The 11,153-nt window shown below is 45.2% G+C and overlaps 2 non-coding genes across 2 annotated transcripts; one reads left to right on the top strand and one right to left on the bottom strand.

Moving 5' to 3' along the window:
* Positions 1–465: 465 nt before the first annotated feature.
* Positions 466–540, bottom strand: Trnas-cga (transfer RNA serine (anticodon CGA)). Its single transcript has one exon. It is a non-coding gene; the product is annotated as a tRNA-Ser (tRNA).
* A 129-nt stretch (positions 541–669) lies between these two features.
* Positions 670–744, top strand: Trnas-cga (transfer RNA serine (anticodon CGA)). Its single transcript has one exon. It is a non-coding gene; the product is annotated as a tRNA-Ser (tRNA).
* The last annotated feature ends 10,409 nt before the right edge of the window (positions 745–11,153 follow it).

Below are 11,153 nucleotides of genomic sequence, written 5' to 3'. Positions count from 1 at the left end.
TTTAAATTAAATGTATATTGTCTCTGAACACTTTTACGTAGTTTTTTTCAAAATATACGATGTTGCGTGTAATTATCACTGCACACACAAGGCGTGTTGGTGATAAAATATAAATACCTGCTTTTTTCGTGTCTGAAAAAATGGTTTCCTTTTGCTCTACTTCACATGTGTTACAAACAATTCCCTTTTAGTACAAAGCACCACAATGTAAATCCACATGTTCCACAGTTTGCAGTCGAGTATCCTTGAGGCCGATGCCAACATCTGCGCTTTCCGCCCATACTCTGGCCTGTGACCAAAATTTTGATATCGTATGTCATTCACTGGCAGTTGTTTTTGCCGTTTTCTTCTTCATCTGGGCTTGTCCATCCAATAGTCAAAGCTAGGCTTCTCTTCCGAAAAAAAGATTGGTCCATTTGTAGTATAACAAACGCTAACACGAAACTTCCTGGCAGATTAAAACTGTGTTCCCGACCGAGACTCGAACTCGGGACCTTTGCCTTTCGCGGGCAAGTGCTCTACCAACTGAGCTACCGAAGCACGACTCACGACCGATACTCACAGCTTTACTTCTGCCAGTATCCGTCTCCTACCTTCCAAAGCTTTACTTTTGGAAGGTAGGAGACGGATACTGGCAGAAGTAAAGCTGTGAGTACCGGTCGTGAGTCGTGCTTCGGTAGCTCAGTTGGTAGAGCACTTGCCCTCGAAAGGCAAAGGTCCCGAGTTCGAGTCTCGGTCGGGCACACAGTTTTAATCTGCCAGGAAGTTTCATATCAGCGCACACTCCGCTGCAGAGTGAAAATCTCATTCTGGAACACGCTAACACACTTGCCTGTATAACTCGCCTTCAAGACTCCCTCTTTCCGTTTACAAGCAGATTTCATTACACAAGGAAAAACAGCACTACAAAATTGAAAGAAACAGCTGAATCGTCAAGTGATGCCCACGAAACCTTACACAGTTTCTGCTGCGGATACACACCACTCAGAATCTTTCAACCAGGTACAACGGAATATCGCTGTATATAAGAGCTTAAATGACGCTTGCAGGCATCATTCCCATTCAAGGACGAAACATACAACATGTTGCAGAACGCTATCTGCAATTTGAAGTTTTGGTTGAGAGCTACAGAAGATCTAAACAAATTGCAAAATTATTTAGAAATGACATCATAATGGTGCGAAAATTTGCAATTGACCCTAAATAACGAAATGTGTGAGGTAATCAACTTGAGTGCTAAAAGGAATTCGTTGGCCTTCGGTTACACGATAAATCAGTCAAATCTAAAGGCCGTAAATTCAACTAAATACGTAGGAATTACAATTACGAACAACTTAAATTGGAAGGAACACATAGAAAATATTGTGGGAAAGGGTAACCAAAGACTGCGTTTTGTTGGCAGCACACTTGGAAAATGTAACAGATCTACCAAGGAAACTGCCTACACCAAGCTTGTCCGTCCTCTTTTAGAATACTGATGCGCGATGTGGGATCCTTACCAGATAGGACTGACGGAGTACATAGAAAAAGTTCAGAGAAGTGAAGCATGTTTTGTATTATCGCAAAATATGGGAGAGAGTCTCACTGAAATGATACAGGAGCTGGGATAGACTTCATTAAAAGGAATGCGTTTTTCGTTGCGACAGAATCTTCTCACCAAATCCCAATCACCAACTTTCTCCTCCGAATGCAAAAATATTTTGTTGACACCCACCTACATACGGAGAAACGATCAACACGATAAAATAAGGGAAATCAACGTTCGGACGGAAAGACATAGGTGTTGGTTCTTTCCACGCGCTGTACGAGATTGGATTAATATAGAATTGTGAAGGTGGTTTGATGAAACCTCTGCCAGGCACTTAAATGGATTTGCAGAATATCCGTGTGGATGTAGATGTAGATTTTAATGTATGACTCGCTGCGTTAATATGCTAAAATAGTTTAATAAGCGAAATTTGTACAACATATCTACGATGTCTTCCTATTCTTTACAGGTTATTCTGTGCTATCCTGACTATGGACTTCACATCTTCAGAGCGAACTGGCCAATAAACTTGTTCCGTCATGTGCGTTTGCATCAAAAGACATCGGTAGGGGTGGCTGAATTACTCTGTATATACGTGAACAGCGAAATTATCCATAAGTAACTACCATAGCACGGTTTTTGGTCGTGTTAACGCCAGTTCCGACCGAAGATTTTGCCTATGCAAGGACTGTGTTATATGAAGAAAAAACTGTCTTTGAGCTAATTATGTCGTACCTTTGAGTCAGGAACTTTGTATTATGCACAAGTTGTATTGTACATACTGGATTTTGACAGGCTGGCCGGAGTGGCCGAGCGGTTCTAGGCGCTATAGTCTGGAACCGCGCTGCTGCTACGTCCGCAGGTTCGAATCCTGCCTCGGGCATGGATGTGTGTGATGTCCTTAGGTTAGTTAGGTGTAAGTAGTTCTAAGTGCTAGGGGACTGATGACCTCAGCAGTTAAGTCCCATAGTGCTCAGAGCCATTTTTTGATTTTGTCATATTTATTGTCACAACCTATATATATTTTCATTAATAATGAAAAGTGAGTAGTCTGTGGCAAGCTGGCATATTGTAGTGGAAGCTGCCTGGTGGATACCAACTACAAAACCGTTCACACTCTCGGAGTAAGAGAGGGTTTGTTTTTCGAAAAAAGTCGCGGTATAAACATTCCTAATGGCGATACATTAAAGAAATTTATCTACCGTCCTGTCACATAGCCAGTACCCCATATAATTTTACGGAAATAGACGTGTGACTTACACGTGCCCCATGTGAACATGAGCATGAAAGTTTCGAAAACTAAAAGGTGTACAATATGTTTTCCGCCGTTTGCCAATAGGTAGTGACAACGGTAAGTAGCGGTCGAAAGAAACAGATCGCAGACGTCAGGCAGTTAGTTTGGAACTCGGTCAACATAATCTCATTCAAACGTTAGTCGATTTTTGTCTGCATCATAAAGCTATTCTTGATTGAAAATGTCAGTTTACTAGCCTAATTATCGTCATTTGCGGGAGGTATTAATGTTGCGTTTCAATATGAAGAAAACAGCTGCTGAGTCTTATCGGATGCTCTCAAGTACGTATGGTAAGGACGTTATTAGTGAAAGAACGTGTCGTGAGTGGTTTCACCGCTTCAAGAACTGTGAATATAACGGTGGTGACCTGCATAATGGTGGAAAAGATAATGTTTTGAACAGGCAGAATTGAAGTCACTGCTGAGTGAAAACTCGCGTCAAACTCAAGACGAATTCGCGCGATTAGTGGGAGTGACACAGCAAGCCATTTCAAAACGTCTCAAGGTTGTGAGCATGATTCAGAAAGAATTAAATTGGGTCTCGTGTGAGCTGAAACCAGGAGACGATGAACGGCGTTTGTGTCTTTGTGAACAGTTCCTTCAGAGGCAAAAACGGAAGGAATTTCTGCATTGCATTGTGATCGAGGACGAAAAATGGGTTCATTGCGATATCCCTAAACTCAAAAAATCATGGGGATATCCCGGCCATGCTTCGACGTCAACGGTCAAACGGGATGTTCACGGCTCCAAGGTCACGCTCTGCATTTGATGGGACCAGCTCAGCGTCGTGTACTATGAGGTGTTAAAACCAAGTTAAACAATCACAGGTGTTCGTTATCGAACCCAGTTAATGCGTTTTAGCATATAATTAAAAGCCAATCGGCCGTAATACAGCGAGAGGCACGATAAAGTTTTTTAGGTGCACTACAATACTTTACCTCATGTTCAAAAGACGTCTAAACGTATTTGGAAACGTTACAATAAGAAGTCCTACCCCAACCGTCGCATTCTCCAGACATTGCTCCCTCTGAGTATCACCTGTTTAGATGAATGGCGCATGACCTGTATGACCTCACGCCAGCCTGCGTGAGCTAAAACGTGTGCATTTCGGCCTCCTTTAACCATACGGTTGGCTCTCCTGCCAACCACAACATTGGTGACGAGAGTGAAAGTGTTCGTATTTAAATTGCCCTGATTTACTTGTGTAATGGCTTCGCCACAACCTCCAGATGTACTGTCCGAATTTTATCGCTTGCAGAATCAGCAGACGCAGGCCTTACTGGATGCCCTTGGACAGCTCGTCCAGGGTCAACGTGCGATGCAAAACGATGCGGCAGCAGTCGCTTCACCGTTAACGCAGCCACAACACGCTGTTGCACCCACTTTTCGACCTTTTGACGCTGCACAGGAAAGCTGGACGTAGTGGTCACGCCAATTTGGATTCCATCTCGCCGCCTACAGAATTCAAGGTAACGAGCGGCAGCCTTATTTGTTGTCTTCTGTCGGGGTGACGACGTACCGTGTGATAGTCTAATTATTTCCCCGACGCGACGTAGCAACTCTGTCCTATGAAGAAATTTTGTCTGCATTAGATGCATATTTCAAAGAATCAGTCAATGTAGTTGCCAAACAGTATACCTTATTTCGTACAAAACATACGGCATGTCAGACTAATCGGGAGTGGGTTGCAACCTTGCAAGGCCTTACTAGGGATTGTGCTTTTCAGTGTCAATGTGGACTCCCTTATTCAAATACTATGGTACGAGATGCAATTGCACAGAACGTTTCTGATGTTCGTATAAGGGAACAGATTTTGAAACTAGTAAATCCCTCCCTTCAACAAGTGATGGACATATTGGATCGGCAGGACACACTTGACTTTGTTCAGGAATCATTTGAAACTTCGCCCATGGAAATTCATGTAGTTCATTCCACTCCGCCCAGCGCCACTATCTCTAACAGTGACTGTGTTCGTCCCAGAAACAGTGTGCGTCGACATCGCCGGAACTCCCGTCAAGTCGCAAGTGATAATGTACCAGTGTCAGTTCACGTTGCACGAGACAGTCGCTCTTGTCGTCAGCAGGACAATAAACTTTTTGTCGACTTGAACATTAACGGCAAAGTAATACCATTCCAGCTCGATACCGGAGCTGCAGTTTCACTGATCAATCAAGACACTTACAAACTGCTGGGCACACCTCCGTTGCGTGCCGCAAATGTTAAATTATCTAGCCATTCCGGTCAAGATATCCCTTTGTTAGGACAGTGCAGCCTTCTTGCAACATAAAAAAGGACAAACAAAACTTGTGTCATTTTACGTCCTTCGTTCTTCTTGTGAAGTGAACTTGTTTGGTTTCGATTTATTTCAGTTGTTTAACTTGTCTATAGTAAATCAGGTTCTCTCAGTGAACCAGACTGTGCCTTCAGACAGTGTTTCTCGTCTATGTGAAGAATTTGCAGACATTTTTGCACCGGGCTTTGCTTGCGCTAAGAACTATAAAGCACATTTGGAACTGAAAGTAAACGCGCATCCGAAATCACAAGGTGTAATTGAACGTGTGCAGGCTTCTCTCTGGGCATCACATTTAGTAATTTTGCCAAAACCTTCCGGAAAGTTGAGACTTTGTGTGGACTTCAAGGCAACAGTGGATCCACAACTAGTGGTTGCAACTTTTCCTTTACCCCGCCCGGAAGATCTTTTTGACAAACTGTGCACGGGTAAATATTTTTAGAAGTTGGACCTAGCAGATGCGTACTTGCAAATACCGGTGGACCAAGAATCCCAGCGCGTTTTAGTGGTTAACACGCATCTTGGTTTGTATGATTCAAACGACTGCCATTTGGGTGTGCACCCGCATTGTTTCAGCAAAATCTACAAAATGTTTGTGCGTCGGTCCCTACTGCAGCAAATTATCTGGACGATATTGTGATCTCTGGAAAGACGGAAGAAGAACAATTGGCCAATCTCAGAACATTATTTCAGGTGTTGCGACAAAATGGTCTTCGCTTGCGGAAGGGCAAATGTGTGTTTTTTGTTCGGGACTTACCATACCTGGGACATGTCATCAATTCCCAAGGCATACATCCCAGTCCCACGCACCTTCGTGCCATACAAGACTTTCCGTCGCCGCAAAATTTGAAGCAGCTACAGAGTGTGCTGGGAAAAATCAACTACTATAATAAATATGTGCCGCATGCCTCTTCCATTTCAGCTCCGCTTCATCGCTTACGCCGTAAGGGTGTTCCGTTCGTCTAGACGACGGAATCCAAACGCGTCTTTCGCCAGTTGAAATCGGCGTTGCTTTCCAATACTTGCCTTAAGCCATTCGATCCCCGGAAGCCCCTTTTGTTGATGGTGGATGCATCACATTTCGGGATCGGAGCTGTGCTTGCGCACAAAGATGGGTCGCATGATTGCCCTATTGCCTTTGCGTCCAAATTGCTCTCGTCTGCTCAAAGAAATTATTGACAGATCGAGAAAGAAGCATTGGCTCTCGTATTTGGTGTTACAAAGTTTCATGATTTCTTGTTTGGTCGTCACTTTACCATAATCACAGACCACAAACCTTTGACATAGCTTTTTAATCCGACCAAGCCTGTACCTCCACGTACAGCGCAGAAATTCATTCGCTGGTCTATTTTCCTCTCGCAGTACCGCTACGATATCTTGTATCGGTCCACTGCTAATCACGGAAACGCCGATGCGTTGTCTCGCTTGCCTGTTGCTGAGGATAGGGCATTTGATGCCTCCGAACTTGCTTGTATGTTCATTGACGCGGAAACCGATGACGTGGTCGAATCGTTTCCGATTGATCTTCGTCGTGTAACTACAGCCACAGATGCCGAACCTGTCCTTTCTCCCGTTCTGCGTTTTGTTGCTTCGCAATGGCCCTTGTGAAAGTCACGGATCGGGACCCGTTGGTTCGCCGATTTTTTGCTCACAAGGAGAGACTTTTTGTACGACGTGGTGTTTTGCTGTTGCGTTCTGATAATGATCAGTCCAGGGTCGTAGTACCACGTTCGTTACAGTCCTCTGTCTCACAGCTTCTCCACCAAGGACAAGGGGTATAGTGAGAACGAAACAACTTGCTCGTCAGCACTGTACTTGGTTCGGCATCGATGCGGCGATTACGAATATGTGCTCTTCTTGCATGGTGTGTGCCGAACAACAATCAGCACCACCGCGGAAATTCTTTGCATGGCCAAAAGCCACTTCCCCTTGGCAACGCTTACACATGGATTTTGCTGGTCCATTCTGGAATGCTCGATGGTTGGTTGCGGTAGAGTCATTCAGTAATTTTCCTTTTGTTGTCCGGATGTCTTCCACGACGTCATCTGCCACCATCCAAGCGTTATTCGCTATCTTTTGCATTGAAGGTCTTCCACAGACAATTGTTTTCGACAATGGCCCACAATTCATGTCCGCAGAATTTCAGTCATTCTGCAAGGCCAATGGTATTCAACATCTGACGTCCGCGCCGTTTTCGCCACAATCAAACGGTGCCGCTGAACGATTGGTCAGGACTTTCTAGTCACAGATGTTGAAGTTGAAAGAGTCGCATTCTCGGGAGGACGCGTTATTGCTCTTTTTGTCCTCGTATCGCTCTCAGCCCCGAAATGGTCGCTCACCGGCTGAGTTGCTCCAAGGTCGTCATCATCGAACCTTGATGTCTTTGCTGCATCCGGCGCATCAGGTTCCTGTGCAGCGGCAGACACCTGCTTTTGCTCCAGGAGACGTTGTCTACTATCGCCACTATCGTGGTTCACGGCGTTGGCTCGAAGGGCACATTCTTCGCTGCCTCGGACGCGCTATGTATCTGGTTTGGGGGGCCTCTGGTGAGGTGCGTCGGCATCTCAATCAGCTGCGCCTCTGTCGTCGCACGGGATCTGCCGCTAGGCGTCTGCTTTCAGCGACGGTGCCGTCCGGTCAGTGCCCTGGGGACCCATCTACTGGCCCGCCTCAGCCCCAGGTGTTACCGACGCTGCCTTCCATTTTGCCCCATGGCGTCGCGCCGCCGCCGCCTGTTCTCCCGCCGGCGACGCCCGAAGTGGACGCGTCGCTGCAACCGCCGGGTGCCTCCCTGGGTCACGAGCCGCCGATCGCTTCCCGTGACCAGTTGTCCACCGACATGGAACTCTTGCCCTCTCCGGACCATATGTCGTCTTCGCCCGTCGGGTGCCCAGGCCCGATGGAGGTCGACCCTTCGGCCCCTCCTACCTCTCAACGTGCGCATACACATGATGTTGGCGTGCACCCTGGAGCAGGTTTTCAGCCGTTTCCTAGCTCCCCGCGGTCCGAATGGCATGGTGCGGGTGGCACAGCCTCGCCTGTTGTTAGGCTCCCCACCTCGTCGCATACGTCAACATGGGGTCCTCCACACGGCGGGCGGAAGCCTTATTCCACAACCGTACGCCGATTTGCGGGGGAGGAATGTGGTGCCACCGCCAGACACCACACTTGCTAGGTGGCAGCCTTTAAATCGGCCGCGGTCTCCGGTAGTATACGTCGGACCCGCGTGTCGCCACTATCAATGATTGCAAGACTAGAGAGACTTCCTAGCACTCGCCCCAGTTGTGCAGCCGACTTTGCTAGCAATGGTTCACTGACTTCTACGCTCTCATTTGCTTAGACGATAGTTAGCATAGCCTTCAGCTACGTTATTTGTTACGACCTAGCAAGGCGCCAGTATCCGTACTATTGATATTGTGAATCATGTACCATAAAGAGCGACGTTCTCCGTTAATGGATTAAAGTTAAGTATTCGACCAGCTACGTCCGTTTTTCTCAATTCTAATTCCCTTGTCATGTTCCAGACCCCACGCCAGCCAGCGTGAGCTAAAACGCGTGCATTTCGGCCTCCTTTAACCATACGGTTAGCTTTCCTGCCAACCACAACACGTTGTACATGAGCTAAAAAAAAGCAGAGGCTACATCTAAGATTTCCTGTAGCAACAGCTGGTATAGATATATTCAAGTCAACAAACTGACAAACAAATATGCAGCCTACACGATATTTTTAAAGGAGAGGTTAAATATTCATTTTTTTGTCCTGTCCTAGACAATGGCTGTAAATAACGACTTAGCTGGCCTGTTGGTGTTTGGCAGTTGCAGTAAACCGCTGGTGAGGGGCAGAGCAGGTAGTGCAAGTTAGACGGAGCTCTGATCTGCGCGCGTGGCCGCACGGCGCTGACTCGGTGGCGGGGTGCGCGTGACGCCCGTCTGCTGATTGCTGCTGCTGCCGCTGACAGGCCGGCCGGCCGCGGCGCCGCGCCGCCTCCCAGCGCTGACTTCCGACACCTGTCAAAAGCCAGCGACTGCTGCCGCTGCTGCTGCTCCAGCAGCCGCTACGCGCCCTCCCGCCGTTAAACTCACATCTGCCAATTTCGGAACGATCTACGCCACCGGTTCCCAACAAAATTTTCTAGAGGACCCCCCTGATCGAGCATGATTGGTACCTTGTGGTGTCACCGTATCAAGTACCTAAAAAGGCCAAATTAAGAGCCTTTTTATACGTTATCTATTTTTGGTACTAATAAAAAACATGGGCATATTCATTATTGAAAAAAATATTCAGCGGCCAAAACAAAAAATTCTGTTATCTTACGAAATATATTTAATACATTTATTATTCAAATAGCATCTTGCGGACCCCTCTGGCATAGCTGGCAGTCCCCTGGGGGTCCGCGGATCACCTGTTGGGAACCACTGATCTACACAACCTGTAACGTAACTGATAACACTTCGCTTACGCCTATCAAAGTAAAGTAATCAGTTCTTAAAAATTATGTACATAATCACACTAGACGCTGCTAAGGTTTCTGTTTATTTCACCAAAAAATGCTATCTAATTACAATCTTGATTATGGAGACCATCACAGCAGAGTTGACACTAGTTTCAGTCAGTAATAAGAGCCACATCAGCTGTAGTATTACGCATTTATTGTATCACAAGCGATTTCGTTCTCAGTACATCTTCAACTTGCAGAGTTGTGCTGAAATTATGAATCGTCTCGTTGTCGTACATTGCCTGTAACCTATGGGTTTTATGCAACCTGCAACACGTTCAAAAACCCGATGAGAAATTTTCATATTCCGTCGCTCCTACAGGAAAAATGAACAGGAACTATTTGCAAGATATTTAATATGGTTAAATTTTGTTCTGTGATATGTATCTGCTGGCGCCCAATGTTTTAAATTGATTCAAAGAAAACACAGTTGTGGCACTGCCTCCTACCAGTGCATAAAAATTTCCTGCTACACGAACCGTTCCCGATATTCGTCATTTTTTTGTCTCTGATAATTGGATAATTATGCTACCAGTAAGTCGGCTATTTCGTTAACATTGTTAATTTAAACACATGGCTGGTGAAAAACGAAGAGCTTCTGTTAAAACAAATTACTTTGACAATTCGATCCTAATTTAACCCTTAGAAGCACAGTAGTTTCGTTGTTAGAAGGCCTGAAGAATACAGTGATGTACTTGTTCACTTAACACTGCTATAATTCGCATAATTAGTTGGTGATATCTACACAAGCGTCAGCTTTAGAATCTGTGAATGCTCGACTAAGCCGGAGGCATAACAAGGCGCCTCAATGAAGACCAAAATATTTGGAATATAGGAAATAATTCGTGTGGTCACAAATCTTTATACATTGGTAGGAGCGAGTGTTATTACGAAGATACTAGAAAGTCTTACTGGTGGGGGCTGAACGTAAGAGTGGGGGAGCATTTTAAGCTCACTTCTGTTCGTTTCTGTTGAATAACTTGAAAATAAATGCCTCTAGCGAAAAGATGTCTCAGTATAGACTTTAGTTACAGTAATGTCCTCCCAAGAGGCACATTCACTTCATTCTGTAGGACTAATGCTGTACTTTGTGCATGGTGTGTGACAGAATATGAAAATCTCTCACACAGTATTTGAAGGTGTTGTGGGTCGAATAACGTCTACCATTTGGGACAGCTGAATCGCCATGTATAATGTTAAAGAACAAATCTAGAAACAATGATCACAAACCACACACAGCATAACAAGTCTGCTGGCCATATTTCCATCAGGTTGTCGGCAGAACATTTCATAATTTGGTCTTCAACATTATACACGACAACCACACTATGCTTACCACGATTTTAGCACAACTCAGGATACTGAAAATCTAGCAACGATACCGTTTATAGCGCAATAAATGTGTGATAATAAAGCTGAGCTGTTTTTAATTATTTACTAAAACAAACTTGTCGCACACTGCTTCGATAGCTAAATTGTATTATTTACATAGATTTTAGTTTTTTTGTTGTTCTTTAATCGCATTTGCATGTTGCAATATCCGTTC

Source organism: Schistocerca gregaria, chromosome 1 (genome assembly GCF_023897955.1).
Source record: "Schistocerca gregaria isolate iqSchGreg1 chromosome 1, iqSchGreg1.2, whole genome shotgun sequence".
In the NCBI taxonomy this organism is placed as follows: Eukaryota; Metazoa; Arthropoda; class Insecta; order Orthoptera; family Acrididae; genus Schistocerca; species Schistocerca gregaria.
Note: the sequence above shows the minus strand (reverse complement) of the source record. Positions and strands in the feature narration are given on the sequence as shown.